General features: G+C 45.2%; 1 non-coding gene across 1 annotated transcript; it reads left to right on the top strand.

The window, feature by feature from the left end:
* Positions 1-11,680: 11,680 nt before the first annotated feature.
* LOC126945475 (small Cajal body-specific RNA 20) lies at positions 11,681-11,825 on the top strand. The gene has a single exon (XR_007722460.1). It is a non-coding gene; the product is annotated as a small Cajal body-specific RNA 20 (non-coding RNA).
* The last annotated feature ends 7,566 nt before the right edge of the window (positions 11,826-19,391 follow it).

Raw genomic sequence — 19,391 nt, 5'->3', positions numbered from 1 at the left:
CTGGGCAACACAGCGAGACTCTGTCTTAAAAAAAAAAAAAAAAAAAAAAAAAGAAAGAAAAGAAAAAGACAAACCAGGATGAAGGGGATGTCAAGTGATGGAGATGGTGCAGTTTGGCAGAGCTCTTTGATAAAGGGACATTGGAGCAGAGCTCAGTAAAATGTAAGGCTGGAGGTCTAGGCCTGACTCCACCTGGCAAGCTAAGGTTTCTAACCCAGATGTCCTCCTGCTTGTCTGGGACCAGGGGGAAAGTTGAAGAGCTACAAACCTGCTCTCTGGTAAAAGAACTTCCCAGACAGAGGGACCCCAAGAGCACAGGCCCAGCTGAAACTGCCCGAGTGTTCAGGAACAGCCAAGATCTGCATGGCTGGAGTGAGGTGAATCGGGGTGAAGTGGGAGGAGAGATCAGAGCTCATGTAGGCCTTGGGAGTCATCTGCGGGCCTTGGATTTTGCTCTGAGGTCATTGGAGGGTTTTGAACAGAGGAGTGACTTGACCTGACATTTTATAAGGACAATTCTAATTGCTATTTGGCAGACTGTGTGGGGCAAAGCTGGAAACAGGGGACAAAGTTCAAGAGATTTGCAAACACAGTAGTCAGAGGGCCTAGGTGGTAGCAATGAAGGTGGTAAGAAGTCCTCCAAGCCAACAGGTTGCCTGCTGAATTGTATGCATGATATGAGAGAAAGAAAGGATTCAAGAATGATGCTCCAGGTTTAGCCTTAGCAATTCCTGCTGCCATTTACTAAGATAGGAAAGAATGGGGACGGGAGCAGCAGGTTGAGGGAGGGCATCAAACTTCTGCTTTGGAGACGTTAGGTTTGAGGTGCCTGTTAGGTATCCACACAGCGACACCAAGAAGGCAGTTGGAAACTGGAGTCTGGGGTCTGGAAGAAGAGGTCTGGGCTGGAGATGTAAATTTGCATACAGATGGTACTTAAAGTCGGGAGGTTGAGGCAGGAGAATCACTTGAAACCAGAAGGTGGAGGTTGCCGTGAGCCGAGCTCACGCCCCTGCACTCCAGCCTGGGCAACAGGAGCAAAACTCCATCTCAAAAAACAAACAAACAAACAAACAAACAAAAGATGATACTTAAAGTAATGAGAATGGATAGGATTACCTGGAGAGTGAGTACTGGTAGAAACAGAGATGGTCTAAGACTGAGCCTTGGCACTTCACTCGCTATCTAGAAGTTCTTTCCGGCAGATCTTGGTATAGGAAAGAAATTCATTTGGGTAAACTGAGGCCTGGGTTTTAAATATGCTAACTCCTCCCTACAAAATTCCCAGCCTTCAGGACCTCAGATCCTTGAGAGGTGAACTGAGGCACCACAAGGCCATTACAGGAAAGGAAGACAGAGTACTATTTCATGTGTGACCTGGACAAGTCACGTATTCCTCCCTAGGCCTCAGTGGTCTTTGTAAAAGGAGTGGTGAACACTTGGTGTCTAACGGACCTTCCAGCTTGCTTGCATGCAATGAGTTTTAACTCCAGAAAGTCTGGTGCACTCAGCAATTGTGACTGGCCTTGACAGATGGTTGGGTTGCTGCCTCATTCCCCTCATCTGGCTCTCGTTGTCTACCATACAAAGTTGATCCTCGCTATTCATGGATTCTGTATTTGCAAATTCTCCTACTACCTATAATTTATAACTCCAAAACCAGTACTTGTGGTCTTTTGCCAGTCATTCGTTGACATGCCCAGAGCTTCAAAAACTTTAGCCCAATGTGCTTGTTCTTAGCTGATGTCAAAACCAGGCTCCATTCTGCCTTCTTGCTCCAGCTCTCACACTGTAAACAAGTGTCCTTTTCATAGTCTATTTAGTGTCATGTTTTTCCCATTTTTATGCTTTTTATTGGTGATTTTGCTGTTTAAAATGGCCCCCAAGCATAGTGCTGAAGCGCTGTCTAACATTCCTGAGCAGGAAAAGGCTGGTATAGCCTCACAAAGAAAATACCTGTGTTAGACAAGCTTCATTCAGGCATGAGTTACAGCACGTCTGGTTGGCCATGAGTTCGATGTTAATGAATGAACAATATATAGTAAATAAAGTGTCTTTAAACAGAAACACACACAAAACAAGGCAGTGTATTGATTGGTTGATGAAAATGGTATGATCAGAGGCTCATAGGACCCTAACTCTGTATTTCCCCTTGGAATAATGCTTCAGTATTTGTTAATTCAGTATTTACAGTGATTTATAGAATGTAGCCACTGCAATGTGTGAGAATTGACTGTATTAACTTGTTTTTTCAACCCCAGTATGCACACACGTAAAGTAGTTTCAGAACCGCTAACCCATACCTCTGTGAGGAACAAATTTACTTACTACAGTACAGTACTTGTGTAGAGTTCTTTCTGTTTTTGTTGTGTAACAAAAACCACGTTCAGTACAGTTCTTGTCTTTAGTCTTATAGCATCCATTCAAAACTGTTTTCTGAAGTTACTTCTGTTAGTTATTTCCTTTTCCATCTCTTTCAATGTTAAGTATATGATTTATTTGTATTACGGTTTTATTTCTTAGTTTGTATTCCATTTTGGGTTCCCCTAACATTCGGGTGAATTTTTAAAAATTTCCAAACAGTAAAATTCACTTTTTATGTTATATGGTACAATAGGTCTTGACAAGCATAGAGTTATGAATTTACTACCACAATCATGATAGAGAACAATTCAATTACTCCAAAAATTCCCTTGTCCTGCCTCTCTATAGTCAGCTTCTCTCCCCACCACTAACCCCTGGCAACCACTGATCTACTTTTTGTCCCTATAGTTACGCCTTTTCCAGAATGTCATATAGAAGAAATCATGCAATATTCAACTTTTTGGGTCTGACTTCTGTCACTTAGCAAAACGCATTTAAGATTCCTCCACGTTGTTGTGTCAAGCAGTAGTTGTCCGTTTTCATGACTGAGTAGTATTCCACTCTAGCACTGTTGGAGGCACCACAGTTTGTTTATCTATTTGCCAGTTAAAGAATATTTGGCTTATACCAGTTTTTGGTAATTATGAATAAAACTGCTATAACCATTTAGGTAGTGGGTTTTATGTGAACATGAGTTTCCCTTTTTCTTGAGCAGGTGGGATTGTAGTCATATGGTAGTGTTTATAAGAAATTGCCAACTTGTTTTCCAAAGGGAGCTGTATCATTGCATTCCCACAAGTAATGAATGAGAGTTCCAGATGCTCCACAACCTCACCAGCACTTGGTATTGTCAGCTGTTTTTATTTATTTGCTATTCTAATAGATTTGTAGTGGTATCTCAATGTAGTTTTAATTGAACATTTCTCTAATGACTATGATATTAAACATATTTCCACATGCTTATTTTTCATTTCTATATCTCTTTGGAGAAGTGCTTATTCTAATCTTTTGTCCATTTTTTTTTCTAGTGGTGTTTGTTTTCTTATTGTTGAGTTTTGAAGATTCCTTCCCCTCCCTTCCTTCCTTCCTTCCTTCCTTCCTTCCTTCCTTCCTTCCTTCCTTCCTTCCTTCCTTCTTTCCTTCCTTCCTTCCTTCTTTCCTTCCTTCCTTTCTTCTTTCCTTCCTTCCTTCCTTCTCTCCCTCTTTCTCTCTCTCTTTCTCTCTTCAGAAAGAGTCTCACTCTGTTGTCTAGGCTGGCATGCAGTGGTGATCACGTCTTGTTGCAGCCTTGAATTCTTGGGCTCAAGGGATCCTTCCACCTTAGCCTCCCAAGTAGCTGAAGCTACAGGTGTGTGCCACTATGCCTGGCTAATTTTTATTTTTGTAGAGATGGGAGGTCTCACTATGTTGTCCAGGCTGGTTTCGAACTCCTGGAGTCAAGGGATTCTCCTGCCTCAGCCTCCCAAAATGCTGGGATTACAGGTGTGGGCCACCACACCTGGCTGAGGTGTCTTTAGATATTTGTAATTATTTAGTGATTTGTAAATATTTTCTCCCCATCTGTGGCATATTTTTTTATTCTCTTAACAGCATCATTTGCAGAACAAATTTTAAATTTTGATAATATCTAATTTATCTTTTTTCTTTTATGAATCATGCTTTTGGTATTTTATCTAAAAACTCCAACTAACTAAGGTCTCAAAGATTTTCTCTTATGCTTTCTTCTAGAAGTTTTTAGTTTTACATTTTACATATGATTCACATGTAAACTGATGCATTTATTTATTTATTTATTTAGAGACAGAGTCTCACTCTGTTGCACATGCTGGAGTGCAGTGGTATGATCTCGGCTCACTGGAACCTCCGCCTCTTGGGTTCAAAAGATTCTTCTGCCTCAGTCTCCCGAGTAGCTAGGATTACAGGTGCGCACCACCACCCCACTGGCTGGTTTTCTTGTATTTTTAGTAGAGACGAGGTTTCGCCATGTTGGCCAGGCTGGTCTCAAACTCCTGGGCTCAAATGATCTGCTCACCTCAGCCTCTCAAAGTGCTGGGATTACAGGTGTGAGCCACCACACCTGTATAAACTCATGCATTTAAAATTAACTTTGAATTAATTTTATAATAACTTTGAGAGGTTTGAGAGTCATTTTTTTGCCTATATTTGTCCAACTGTTCCAGCACCATTGTTGAAAAGACTTACCTTTAAGTGGTCTTTTTGCATCAGTTAAGAAAACAGATTGAGTTCCACGAGGAATTGAAATGGTAGAACCCTAAAAAAAGCATATGGAAGGTGAGGGGATCAGAGAGATGGTCCATGTACCAAATAATTCACCAGCTGTGATAATTTACGAAATGAGAGGTGGTCAAGAGGACCTAAATCACCTAGGACATTACAGAAATCAAGGTGAGGCTTTGTACGTACTGCTCACAAGTCATTAAATGAAGAGAGGGTTGTTGAGCCAACCTTAGGCAGATCTTCAGGGGAAGAATGAGCCTCCCTGACATTCCCACGCCCGTGGCAGTGAGGTTCATGACGTCCCAGGGCTCTGGCTCCTTGGAGTGGTGGGGTGAGGTGGATGCTGCAGCCTGGGCTGGAAGCCAGAGTGACTCATCAGCCCAGGGTGAGCATCTCGGGGGGATGTTGTTTTGTTTGCTCTCGCAATGAACCCCATTACAATAATAGCACCAAGGTGTCCTGGTGCTTTGACTGTTCTCTCCCTGGGCTCCTAATGGAGATTGACAGGATCTAGAGTCCAGGGTAATTCTATTGTCAGTTTCAGCAGCCTCCTGCACCTCATTAGACAAAAGCAGAGAGAAATGAGAAAAGAAGGAATGTCAGCCTCAGAACAGAGGGGGGCCTGCTAGAGTAAGCAGCTTTCAGGAGATGACAAGGTAGTGAGGAAATTATCTGGGCTTTCCAACTGGCCCCTGTAGGCTCTAGGTGGGAAATTGGGATGTCTGTGTCACAGCTCTGCAGAGCAGAGCCAGCATGAATGGTTCAGTTTCAACAGCAGTCCCTTTTCTTTAAGGGACAGAATGAGGGGAGTGTAAGATGACATCTTTTGTGTTGTCAGCCTTTGTGTTAGATACTCCTCCTGGTGGTGGGGCCTAGCAGGGCAGGTGTTTCTGGGTGGCTTGGGTTTGAGTGGCAAGTGGATGGTGTCAGGGGTCAAAGCCTTATTACATTTATCTAGACCTTTAGGATTTCACTCAGGATACTGTATCCAATGTATAGGGAGAGAGAATCCTAGGCCTACAGGAAAGCCAGAATCCTTCATTGTCCCACACTATATCTTGTTTCCCAGCCTTGGCCAGAAGCACACAAAGATTTACATAGATAAACACGTAGCATACTTACCTTAGTGTGTTCAGGCTGCTATAGCAAAAATACCTTAGACTGGGTAATTTATAAACAACAGACATGTCTTTCTTATGGTTCCAGAGGCTGGAAAGTCTAAGACGAAGGCACAGGCAGGTTTGATATCAGGTGAGGACCACCCTCTGCTTCCAAGATGACAGCTTCTTGCTCATGTGTTGGAAGCAGCAAGGTTGCTCCTTTCAATCGTTTTTATAAGGGCATCAATCTCATTCAAGAGGGCACAGCCCTCATGACTTAATTACTTCCCCAAAAGCCCCACCCCTTAATACATGACATTGGGTGGTAGGTTCCAACATGGATTTTGGAGGGAAACCAACATTCAGACCATAGCAACACCCAACGCTTATACATACAAGCTCATGTACAAATACACACAACACTAATGCTTCTATTCATACTTTTTTTTGTTTGTTTGTTTTTTGAGACAAGGTCTCACTCTTTCACTCAGGCTGGACTGTGGTGGCTTGATCATGGCTCACTGCAGCCTCAAACCTTGGGCTCAAGCAATCCTCCCACCTCAGCCTCCCAAGTAGCTGGGGGCTATAGGCATATGCCACCACATAGCTAATTTTTAAAAATTTATTTAGAGACAGGGTCTTGCTATGTTGCCCATGGTGGACCCAAACTCTTGGTCTCAAGCGATCCTCCCATCTCAGCCTCCCAAAGTGCTGGGATTATGGGCATGAGCCACTGAACCTGGTCCTCATAGGTAATTTTAAATACACAGATCACTAGACCAGACGTGTGCCAGTTACACATACAAACAACACACACAGGTCCATGTTGAAGGCATTTGGCTACAGAGTTTTTGTGGCTTATGACATCAGCCCCTTTGCTTTCTATTTACATCTTGGATATACACCGCTCACACACACATTCACACCCACCCACCATTCTCACAACGCACAGCACGTACTCAAACACCCAAGCCACAAACCTGTTCACATATACACAGTCTGCAGTCACATTTGCCAAACATACATGCTTCTTCTATTTCCACCACTTGTGAAAGTTCTTGACCAGTTGTGGTAATTCGGATGCCTGCCCATCCTGTGTGCGTACACCTATGTATGCCTCTCCCACACACTTGCAACAGGCCAAGCCAGCGTCTGTACAGACTAGCAGAGCAGAGAGTGTTTTCCATCTTTTTCCTGTCATTGACATGCAACACCTGTCCTGTCTTTAGTTTTTTGCACTCTGGCTTCGACTGAATTGAATGCCAGTCTGCCTGGCACAGAGCCCAGTGCAGCAGCCTAGAAGCAATTGTCCTGTGGGCATAAGCCTCCAAGAGCCCAGAATGGGTGCATGCCAACTCTGGAAGCACCATCAAGGAAAGAGGCCTCTGTAGGCGACCTCCCACCCCTCATCAGTGCTCTGGAGGGCCATGGGATGAGTCAGCACATGGCAACCTCTTTTCATCCCTGCCTTTCTTCTCCTCAAAATTCTGGTCATTTGGGTGTTCAAGGCCTTTGCCAAACAGAACGAGTGAGGCTTGAAAGAGATACTAGCTTAGAAAATCCACCATCAGAGTCTGGGCCATTGAATTTTCCATTAGCCTTTGCTTGTGCATTGCTGTAGCTTCATATCTAGAACAAGTCTGAAACAGTAAACCTTAACTGAATAAATACAAGTGTATGTTAGCCTATGAAATAGGACTAAATCTGTTTTGTCTTTCAGGACTATTTATAAATCATAAGGAGCAATGCAAATACCTTATGAGGAATTTTTGCTGTTATTGTGATCAACACCAGGTAGGTAAATCATTTCCTTCCCCACTTCCCACATTTCTGTCCTTACCTACTCCCAGCACCTTGAACTAGCTGTCACTGAGATAATGATAGTAGTTACCATTATCGAGCACCTGTTCTGCTCCAGGTACTATACTAAACACTTTACAAATATCTCATTCTATCCTCACAACATCCTTGTTAAGTAAATATTATTGTCTGTATTTTATAGTCTGGGAATTTGAGGTTTTCAGGGGCTGAGCAGCTTGCCCAAAGTCACACAACTAATAGACAGCAGAGATAGGATTTGAACTCAGGTCTTTGCTTCTCAAACTCATGTAATCCTCACTCCACCAAGCTTACATTCAGCCATAGAATGCAACTTCTATCCATATATCTATTGTTTAAGCCTAAACCCCCTTTTCCATCTATGTCCATCTCAATTTTAAACTGTAAACCAGGCTATAAATCACAGGAATCATGTTTATTGAATTCATTTCATAGTGTTCAGCATACTTCCAGGAAGTAAGCTATATGTAGGTTTCCTTTTTTTTTTTTTTTTTTTAAATAATGGTTCCATAAATTTCACATTGTGTCTGAAGCTAAGAGACTTAAGTTCTAGCTTTTTTTCTTAGAAAAGAACAAACTAGGCTGGGCGCGGTGGCTCGAGCCTGTAATCCCAGCACTTTGGGAGGCCAAGACGGGCGGATCACGAGGTCAGGAGATCGAGACCATTCTGGCTAACACAGTGAAACCCCATCTCTACTAAAAAATACAAAAAACTAGCCAGGCGAGGTGGCAGGCGCCTGTAGTCCCAGTTACTCAGGAGGCTGAGGCAGGAGAATGGCGTAAACCTGGGAGGCGGAGCTTGCAGTGAGCTGAGATCTGGCCACTGCACTCCAGCCTGGGCAACAGAGCGAGACTCCATCACAAAAATAAAGAAAAGAAAAGAAAAGAAGATAACAAACTATAAAGAGACGCAGTCTGAAGGGAAAACAAACTGTTTTTCACTACAGCATACTTCTGTGACCAGATGCATGGAGGCTTTTCCCCACACACCAAGAAATTCTCCAGCAGACACCAACTGGGTGTCCTATAATTCAGTTCCGTTCTCACACCATCTACTTGCAGTGAGAGTCGGATCCCACAGCTGATGGCTCAGTCCTACAAGACTGCCCCCAGTTCAGGTGCCAGTTGCAAGACTAAGGTTGTGACCTGTGCTTTTGACCAACCAACTATAAGTTGGGGTTTCCATGACTCCCTCCTTGATTTCAATGAATTTGCTAGAGCAGCTCACAGAATACTTACTTTACATTTACCAGTTTCTTTTAAAGGATATGATAAAGGATACAGATGAGCAGCCAGATGGAAGAGATGCATAGGGCAAGGCATGTGGGAAGGGACGCAGAGCTGCCATGTGCCTTCCGGAAGATCCACCCTCCAGGCACCTCCACAGGTTCAGCTGTCTGGAGCCTCCTGAACCAAGTTTTCTTTGTTTTTTATGAAAGCTTTATGACATAGGCCTGACTGATTACATCATCGGCCATAAAGGATCAACGCAACCTTCAGCCTCTCTCTCCTCTCCAGAGGTTCTAATCATACTGTGGTCTTTCTCGTGACCAGCCCCCATTCTGAAGCCATCTTGGGGCTCCCAGCCACCAGTTTCCTCTTAGCATCCAAAAGACACTCTTTTGTCAGAGATTACAAGGGTTTTAGGAGCTGTATGCCAGGACCAGGGACAGAGACCAAATCTGTATTTCTTATTGCATCAGGATAAAACACCTGGGTTTGAATCCAACACCATCACCTATTAGCAATGTAAATTTGCTCTTGTCATATTCTCTTTCTGGACTCAGTTTAAACGTTTGTAAAATGAAGTTCTGGATATGATGACCTCTTGGGTTCCTTCCAAACATGACTTTTCAACAGTCTGCTGTTTTACGTGCTACCAAATGGGAGTGGAGCTCTAAAATCATTTCATGCGCTCACAGAGTGGGCCACTCTCACAATGCCATCTCCTGTCCCCTTGCGTGCACTGTCTCTGGTGGTCTGCTCCTGAGAAAGTACACAAAGTCAGGATGCAAAGTCCTCTCATTGGAGAATGAAGACACCCTTCATTCTGGTGTTGGTTATGCGGAGCTTCCCAGAGCTGTTGTCAGTCACCTCACCCCAGTGCCAAACACTTGATGTGCTGAATACTCCCACACTCTTAATAAGCTTGTGTTAGGAATAAAACATAGTCCAGGGAGATGATTGAAGGGCTGGGAGAAGAGGGCTGTGGAGGGACGGGACCAGCTGAGGATGTGGGTGGTCAGACTCTCCTAGATTAACAAAGCCTCCAGATGCCTGTTGACAGAAGGGAGGGAGACAGGTTCTCACTGATAGGAAGACAGCAGCAATGCAGGTCCGACTCATGCGTCCATTTCCTGTCATCAGCAGGTGCTTGGTAAGACAGTGTCACTGTTCTGGAAAGAGCTAGCCTGGGAGAAGGAGTCAGGATACTAGACCTGGCTGTGAGGCACTGGATGACTCCGGGCGAATCATTCACCGCCCCCCAACCACCGACCCTCCGGAACCTTGGTGTTCCTGTCTTTATGCAATTAAGTTCTTTGACACCTCATTAATCTGGAGGCGGAACCAAAGAACGCACACCATAGAAATGGCTACATCAAAGCCTTAGTCTCCAAATACATCTCTTCTTGTTCAAAAGCTTCTTGGAACAGAAGCAGACCTGACCCTCCTCCTCTTCTGCACCCCATGATGTCCACCCCCTGCTCTCTGTCATTCTCCACTCTTTACTTGCCTTCTGTCTCCCTTGTGAATCTCTTGTAAATGGAAGTCCTGGTCCCAGCAGCATGCTGGTAAATGTTTAACAAACAGCTTTGAGACTGGGGGGAATGCCTGGTTTGTGGAGCTTGCCTACTGCCAATTGTAAATACTCCTGCCATGACTAATTTCAAGATACCAAATATGACATCATTGAATGCAGAGCCAGGAAAACAGTCACAGTAGCACACTAATGTGTAGCATTTTTACCATACACATGGAACAGGTGTAAATGACCTCAAGAACACTGATAATAAAAGATAGTCAAAGAATTAGGAATTGATAACATTAGAGTATTTATTGCCTTTCCTTTTAATATCATTTATTAAATTATTATAACTTTATGTAATTTACTTTTCAATAATGGTGTGTTTAACAACTGGCTTATTAAATTCCTGAAAAATGCTTGGTCCTCCCCTTTAGCTCTTTCCAGATGAGTCTGTACATCCCCAAATTTGCGGGAGTACATGGCTGAGGCCCTTGCTGTGGGAAGCCTCTCGGGGAAAACAGGAGCATTTATTTCTGCTGCCATTTGTCTCCCTTTGTTAACTTTAGTTTCTCTTTCTGTTATATAAGATCTTCCTTCTAGATTCTCCTGCCTTTGTAAGGATGGTATTGAGAGAAATGAAATCAGGGCAGTAGTAACACCTTGCGTCTTATGGAATCTTCCAGTTTACTAAACCCAAATCTCATTACTTCTCACAGCAATTCTGTGAAGTGAGGTATGTGGAGCAGTGAGTTGCAGATGAACTATTTTACACCAGGTTGGCAAACTGTTTCTGTAAACGGGTAGAGGCTGGGTGCCGTAGCTCACACCTGTAATCCCAGCACTTTGGGAGGCTGAAGCAGGAGGATCGCTTGAGCACAGGAGTTTGAGACCAGCCTGGACAACGTGGCGAAACTCCAACTCTACAAAAGATACAAAAATTAGTCAGGCATGGTGGTGCACTTCTGTAGTCCTAGCTACTTGGGAGGCTGAGGTGGGAGGATGGCTTGAGCCCAGGAGGTCGAGGCTGCAGTGAGCCAAGATTGCATCACTGTACCCCGGCTTGGGCAACAGAGTGAGATCCCGTCTCAAAAAAAAGTTAAAATAAAATAAATAAACAAATAAAGGCATACAGACTAAATACTTTAGGCTTTGCAGACCATAAGGTCTCTGTTGCAACTACCTGGTTATTACTGAGTGAGAGCTGCCACAGATAATACGAAAACAAAGGAGTTTGGCCATTTTCCAATAAACTTTATTTATGGACTCTGAAATTTGAATTACATATAATTTTACATCTCACAAAGTGTTATTCTTCTCTTGATTTTTTCCAACCATTGAAAAATATTTTTAAAAAACCCATTAACTCACAGGCCATATAAAAACAAGCCCTAGGCGCCTTTCTCCCTTGGGCTGTGGGTGGGAGGTTGGCGGGGGGCGGGGAGGGGGCGGTCCCTGTTCTTCTCAGCTAAGGCTGGAGGCCAAGATCAGCCCTTGAGGACTGTCATCAGAACTGCCTTGTTTTCCTGCCTCAGACGTGAAAAACAAAAACAAGCCGTAGGCAGAATTTGGCCTATAGGCAACAAAAGAGGAAATTAAGCTTCAAAGAGAACAATGACTTGTTCAAGTTCATCTAGATCGGCAGAGTTGGTCCTGGCATGGTTCCAGGTCCCAACTTTCCACTAAACCCACCTGCCACAAAAGGTGCCCTTCCTGCTCCTCAACACACCTTCTGGGCCCTGCAGGTGAATTCTCCACTGGGGGCCTTCTATAGCCCGCTAAGTGCTTTTGGACCACTTTCTCTTACTGCTCATTTCTGTCTCTTTAAGTGTGGTGAGCCTTCCCATGCATCAAAGTAAAAAGCAAAAGACATTTGGACATGTATAGTCAGGCAATTTGCTCCCCCTCCATTAAAGCAGAAAATAAAGAGCTCACTGTCTTTACGACTGTTGATTTTATGATTCTGTCCTATTTTCTCACAGGTATCCTAAATTTCCACCAAGCAGGGACTGCCTGTTTGTTATTCTGTTTCTTCAAATGTCTAGTCCAGCAATCTTCCTGCAGGACACTTGGGAAAGAATTCAGTGACTAATGATTAAGCTCCCCTCCAGCCTGGCATTGTATAACAAGAAATGGGTGTGACCCACCTGTGTGATTTATTTCCCCTCAATATGTTATTACGAAAAATGCAAAAATTCAGAAGAGTTTAAAGAATTGCACAGTGAACACCCATATGCCCACAATCTAGATTCTATAACTAACATTTTGCTATATTTGCTTTACCCCAAATCTGTTCATCTATCCATCCACGTGTTTTCTTCTGTTGTTGACACATTTCGAAGTTGCAGACATTGGTACGCTTTAACCTCTAAATACTTCAGTATCATATTGTTAATTGGAGTTCAATATTTGTTTATGCTTCTTCTTATTTATTTTTTGACCTGGTGGAAACGTGAAAGACTCTGGAGGCTGCCTCCAGAATATAGATCCCCACCCACTCCACTGACCCCTGAAGACTTTACTTGGGCATTTCTTTCCTTATAGCCTTTCCAAGGCTTTGGCAATCAATGCAAATACTCTTGGTAGAGATCACTCATTAAGTCCACTCAGTGGATGCTGGAATAGCAGCAACAGCCTTCAGTCAGGCCTGGGTTTGAATCCCTTTCCACTCTGTCACTCACAGTTGTGTGCCCTTAGGCAAGTTTTGTTTTTTTTTAAATTTCTCCAAGCCTCTTCGCATGTAAAATGTGGCTAATAATAACTATCTTGTGATAGTAATAGTGAGGACTGCAAATTCAGAACTACCTGTAAATGGTAGCGCGGTAGGATAATAAGCTAGAGATAGTGACCATGTCCATTTTCCTGACTGTGGGCTTGACACAAAAGAATGAGAGCTACTTCCAACTTCACCCCAACTCCATTCAGGGAAGACCGTCCTAGCTGCGTGCTGGACTTAGGCTCTTCTCATGCAGGTGGAGTTAAAGGCTTCTCTGTGCTTCCACTGTAATTTAAAAAGACAAAACAAAACAAAGCCCTCCTTACCGTGCTGAGGAGGATTTGGCTCCACAAGAGAGGGGAGGTAGGTTGCTGCTTGACAGGAACTGGGGAGTGGGTTGAACTGTGAGGCAGAATGTAGGGGAGTGAGTGAAGAGGCGGGATGTGTGGGGGTGAAGACCTGCGCTCGATGCCCACACAGCCACCCAGGACACAACAGAGCCTCTTCTGGGGTCTGGGGGATGATGGCCAAGTTAGCATGGAGGGGAATAGATTGAGAACAGCCTGATCTCCTTGAAGGGACCCAATAGGTTCAGACAATGAGCAGAAGCCTTTCTCCAAGCTCTGCAAATTGAGTGACCACCCTGTTAAAGAAAAAAATTGGCCAGGCGCAGTGGCTCACGCCAGCACTTTGGGAGGCCGAGGTGGGTTGATCAGGAGGTCAGGAGATTGAGTCCATCTTGGCTAACACGGTGAAACCCCGTCTCTACTAAAAATACAAAAAATTAGCCGGGTGTGGTGGCTGGCGCCTGTATTCCCAGCTACTCAGGAGGCTGAGGTAGGAGAATGGTTGAACCCGGGAGGTGGAGCTTGCAGTGAACCGAGATTGAGCCACTTCACTCCAGCCTGAGCAACAGAGCGAGACTCCAGCTAAAAAGAAAAGAAAAGAAAAGAAAAGAAAAGAATTATTCAAACACGTGTTAAAGATGGCAAGGCAGACTTTATTCAAGGGAGGCCATGGCAGTAGGTATAGGGGCCACTGCGAAGGCGTCTTGTGGTAGGGGAGAGAGATTAGGCTCAGTTTCAACTCCAACAAGGGCAAGTGGAGATTTGTAATCAACCAATAGTCAGGGCTGGGGACAGAGGATGGAAAATTACTACGAAGAAACATCAAGGGTAAGAGGTTTCTGGCTAAACTGACTTGACAGGATCATTGCCGAATGAAGGCAGAGGTGATAAAATATTGAGGGTAGTCAGATAACAAGAGTGGGGAAATTTCACTAACCTGACTCAGCAGGATTCTTGCTCAAACTGGATTCTGAAAGGACATGGGGAAGCCCAAGGTCAGACCTCATCAAGCAGAAGACTCAGAGGCACCTGACTAAGGTTTCAGTGCGAAGAGAGAGTCTGTCATTCCAAACACTCAAACCACCTTAGGGAGCATGTTGGAACATCCTACCAGCTGGGTAGGTGGGATCTCAGAGTCATATCTCATTTGGAAAATTAACAATCCATCTCTGCAGCATTCAGTCTTTCTTTTTTCTTCCAAAAAGTCTGTGTCTTGACAGGTGTGCCAATGGGCAATTGTCACACGGTGGGAAGGAGGCAAAGACTCTAGACGTTCTTCTACCAGCAGGTTTCAGAGACAGACCTGAGTTCCCAGAGAGGAGACGTGTGGCTCATAGTGCCCACCACCCCTCTGTGGGGAGGAAGAGAGCCCCAGGATGAAGCCAAATGGAGAGGGGAGAGCAAGCCAGGAAACTAGCATCTGGAATCCCTTCACCTTCCAGCCAAGCCAAAGACAGCTTCTCCTGTTCCCACTCCTCTCCCAATCTGCTATTTTCTGTAGCCTGTCTGCTGGAGAGTAAAAAGACAAATGGAGCGTGAAAAAAAATTCTGCAAAAATAATTACAGGTTACAACAAATCAATTGGAAGTGTGTAAATAGCCTCAGGCAGGTAGCCGAGTCAGGGTTCTGCAGCTTAACACCAGCCCTCCCATAGCAGCTCCAGAGTGAGTCCCAGTGACCTGAGACTGCAAAGGAGCCCTGGATGTGATGTCGGAGGATCTGGATGTGAGTCCCAACCCTGTCCTAACCGACTGTGTGAATCTGGGCAAACGCCTCCACTCTTCCTAGCTTCGTTTCATCACCTATAAAGCCGAGATTTTGATTGGTACCTACTCAGTATATCTCATGGGCGGTTGAAAGTCAAAGGAGGTAACAGATGCAAAAGCGCTTTGGAAACTGTATAGTGCCAGACAAATGGAGCATCTTTTTACCTTCTGAGTATCTTTGGAATCCATCCTCCTCTCTCCATCTTTCTCACCAGCTCCAGCCCTGTCTCACCTGGGTGGGCGCAATGGCCCCCTGCTGGCTGGCCTGTATTCACTCTAATTTCTCCAGTCGGCTTGCAGCCAGCACGATCTTCTAAAAGCAGAACAAAGTCTGATCACGTACCTTGGGTTGTCTAATCCCTGAGAACTGGAGGGAAAAGTGGAATTGAGGGCTGAGGGTTAAAGGTAATTTGGATTAAGAGAAAGGGATAGAGCTGCAAAGAGGGGTGGGAACAAGGTTACACCAATTCACCAAGTATTCATGGGGGATGCTGTGCTTGGTATTGTGAGGGGATGTGAGTCTATTATAGTCTCCTGTCCTTGTGTTGCTCAACAATTCTTGGGAAGACAGAGTTTGCAAAGAGAAAACTGTCGTCCCAAAGACCACCAGGCTGGCTAGGTGTAGAAGGGAGAGCTTTATTGGCATTACCAGTTTGCAAGCCGGAAAGAGAAAGTCTCCAGTGTGGACTGAAGGTGCTGTCTCTTCAAAGAGGAGGAAGACAAGTTGGGTTTTATGCCTAACAGTGCTGGTATCATACATATTCAGCAGGTTTGGGGGGGAAGCTATACGTATTCATGAAGGGAGATGACACATGCGCAATGGGTAAACAGATATGTTACAGACATCCCGTGTTCACTTTGGGGCAGGGTGTTAGCATTAAAATTTGGCTCTTTACATCAAAAGGTGAACTATAAGACACAAAGACAGTCTGTGCTCAGCTTTTATAAGCTGCCAAAGCTGGCTTAAAGTCTGTAATTGCTTATCAGAAAAGAAGGCCAGCCCTCTGTCCAACCAGAGTTATAGTGGTCTGAGTTTTAAATCAGCCTGCTAGCTCCTGTTGTTAGGGAATTTAGCAATGGCATGGTTTTTCTTATAGTTGTAGGAATTTAGAAATTTGCCATGCCAGCCAGGCCTTGAACCCTCCACCTGTAGGTAACTTTGTTTCCTTAAACTTAGGGTCTGTCTTAGGTGATATAGTGGTGTATATTTTGGCCTCTTGGATCACAAAACAAATAGAGTGAAAGTAAATGCAAAACTGTGTGCTTCTAATTGTAAAATTGTCTGTTGCAGAAGCTCAAGGAAGTTCACGGTGAAGCTCCGATTTGAAACAGGACCTTGAAGAGCAAGGTGACTACAACACGGAGGGAAGGATGGACTTCGGAACAGGGGACCGGCTTGGGCTAAGATGTAGGGGCAGGGGGCACGAGTGTAGGGAATATGTGGTGGAGAGAAGGTGCCAGCATGAGAGGGAGCTGGCTGGACTCTGCTGGATTGCTGGCTGGGTGGTGGAGTCAGGTGAGGCAGGACTTCAAAGTTTAGCCTGAGGCAATGAGATCTAATTTCGGCTAAATGTAGATCATCTGATGAATTATTGATTTGCTTCAATGGACAATTTCATAGCTCAGAAGTGGAAGAAGCAAGGAAGAAATGCACCACCCTGAACTTAACTCTGACCAGCCCCAGGGAATGCTTGTTGGCAATAGAGTGACCAGGGAGGGTCCATAGAGGAAGTGACTGTGTCAGCCTGGAGTGGGTCACAGCAGGTGATGGCACCTTGGATATGGCAGGTGCTAGTGCTAAGCTTGAGGAAAAGGCATTGGAAAAGGCCTGCCTGGGAAAACTGAGAGATCAGTCCCCTGGCCGGAGACTTAGGAATGCCACAGGGAAGTTCCCAGAAAGAAGAAGGAGGCTCTGAAAATGGAAATCTGCCATGCAGTCACAAATCATTTCAAAGAAAGAAAGGCACTCCCTCTTCCTTAATTCCTCTCTCTCTCTCTCTCTCTCTCTCTCTCTCTCTCTCTCTCTCACACACACACACACACACACACACACACACACACACGTTCTCTGCTCCTCGTGTCTATCATTAGGCATTCAGGCAGTTAATTCTCCCAGACACATCACTGAGAGTGCCAGGAGTCTTGTAGAGTTGAAAATGGGTGTTGCAAGGCTCATTACAGAATCCCAGAGAAAGAGGATAAGGGATTTCCCCTCCCTCAGCCTCTGAAGGAGCCCCTGCACTTCCATTTCTACCCACCCTGAAGGCCCCGTCCCTCACCCAGCCCACAGCCCCTGGCTCCCCGCCCTCCTCTGACTCTGCTCCAGGTCCATGGTCATGCCCACCCCAACTGGGTCCCATTTCATGTTCCTAATATGAGAAAGATCCTGAACCCCATACCCTTTGGAGTAAAGAGGGTAGAGGGGCAAGGTGGCAGGGAAACAGCCTAGAGAGAATCCCAAACTGACCACACCACCTCCCTTTCCCATCAGCTCTAGGCCAGTGTGGCTCACAAGGAAGCTGGGTGGTGTTTCTCCTCCCCTCCCACCATTGTGAAGTATCTTCTTGCTGCTAGAGTGCAGCACCTGGTACAGAGCGTACATTTCAGTGCTAAGTGAATGAGTGAATGTTCGAAGTGCTTATTGAACACCCATCCTGTGCCAGGCATTATCCCGCACCTGAAACGTCTTAGTAAACCAGTCATAAGAATTCCTGCACGAGTCACATCCACATTCTACTGAGGGTGAAGGCCAATGAGCCATGCACACGATAAACCAGTGCGTTAGATTCTATGCTGGGAAGTGTTAAGTGCTTGGGGAAAAAATAGAGCAGACTAAGGGGGATGGGGGGAAGAGGGTGTTGCAACTTTAAATAGGGTGGTCAGAGCAGGTGTCATTGAGGAGGTGACATTTAAGCAAAACCTTGAAGAGATGAAGAAGCGCTGCAGGGAGTGTGAAGAATAGGAGTGAGGACCCTAAGGCGGGAGGAAGCGTGGCAGGTTGGAGACACAGTGTGGAAATGGTGTGACTGGAGCAGGGACATCGAGGGAGCTGGGATCAGAGAGGAGCAGGAGTGAGTGGGCAGGTCAAGCTGACTTCCTCAGAGGTCTTCCTTGACCACACTTGATAAGGCGGCCCCCTCGCCCAGCATTCTCCATCCCGTTACCCGCTTTGTTTTCCTTATTACACCCGCACCGCCATCCGGTGTGTTCTGTTCTGTTCACACTGCCTGCCTCCCTAAGGAACGATGTAATGTTCGTGAAGGCAGGGACTTTACCCATTTGTTACCTGCTCTATCTATGTCAGAATGGCTGGTGAGGGTGAAGAGGACAGGATACCTTCCACACCAGAGGCTGATGAGGAGCTGCAGCTCCTCATTCCTTGACTGGAGGAAACCCTTCCTGACACAGGCTGATTATTGTCATCATGAAGGGAAATCTATAGTGGTAAGCCACAGGGCTCTTTCATTGGCCTTGGCTGGTTGAGAGCCGGGGTGAGCTGTACAGGCAGAGTCTTCTGTGAGGGTGGTCCCTGGATCTTCCTCACAGGCAGGCAGATGTTTTGCTTTCATTTGTTCAACAAACATTTGTTGGGCACCTACTATCTGCCATGCACTCAGCTTACCAACTTAGGTTAGGTGGAGAAGGGAGGGACAGTTGGGATAATGCCACCCTAGCCCTATCCAGGCCCCCCCAGGTCCCAAGCTTCATTGGGCACATGAGTAGCGTATGCCAGGTGCATGCCAGGCCTTGGGAATGCAAAGATGAACAGCACAGTGCCTGCACTCAATCAAGTTGCTGTCATTATAGTAGTAGATGTGAAAGACATGTAAACAAATGTCTGCAAATCCACTGTGATAGGTATAGTGGCAGTGTATCCAGGTGACAAGGGGAAGGGGCAGAAAATGTCTCAGAGGAGTGATGCTTGAGTTGAACTCAAAGTGGAGTGATATGTCACCTTGTGATCTGGTGTGAAGTACCCCAAACCCTGTTCTTGTTGAGCCTGAAATGAGAAGTTCAATTGTATGGATTAGGTATCAGCCTCTTCCTTTGTGCTGAAAATAATTGGTGTTCCTAAGAAAGTAACTAACGCAGCACACAGTTCTGAGATCGCCTTCTTACATGTGAAGAAACCAGGTGCCATGTGAAGGGGGTTGATAGAGAGAAAGGAGTAAGTGGGGTTCCCTCCTCTCCTAGTTCTCTGTCCCCTCTCCACTTTTAGTGGTCTCTATTTTTAGGTGCCAAGGCTGTCTAGGATTCTCTCTAATCCTAGAGGCAGGA

The sequence above is a fragment of the Macaca thibetana genome, chromosome 1 (assembly GCF_024542745.1).
Source record: "Macaca thibetana thibetana isolate TM-01 chromosome 1, ASM2454274v1, whole genome shotgun sequence".
In the NCBI taxonomy this organism is placed as follows: domain Eukaryota; kingdom Metazoa; phylum Chordata; class Mammalia; order Primates; family Cercopithecidae; genus Macaca; species Macaca thibetana.
The sequence above is the reverse complement of the archived record's forward strand: the minus strand, read 5'-3'. Positions and strand labels throughout refer to the sequence as shown.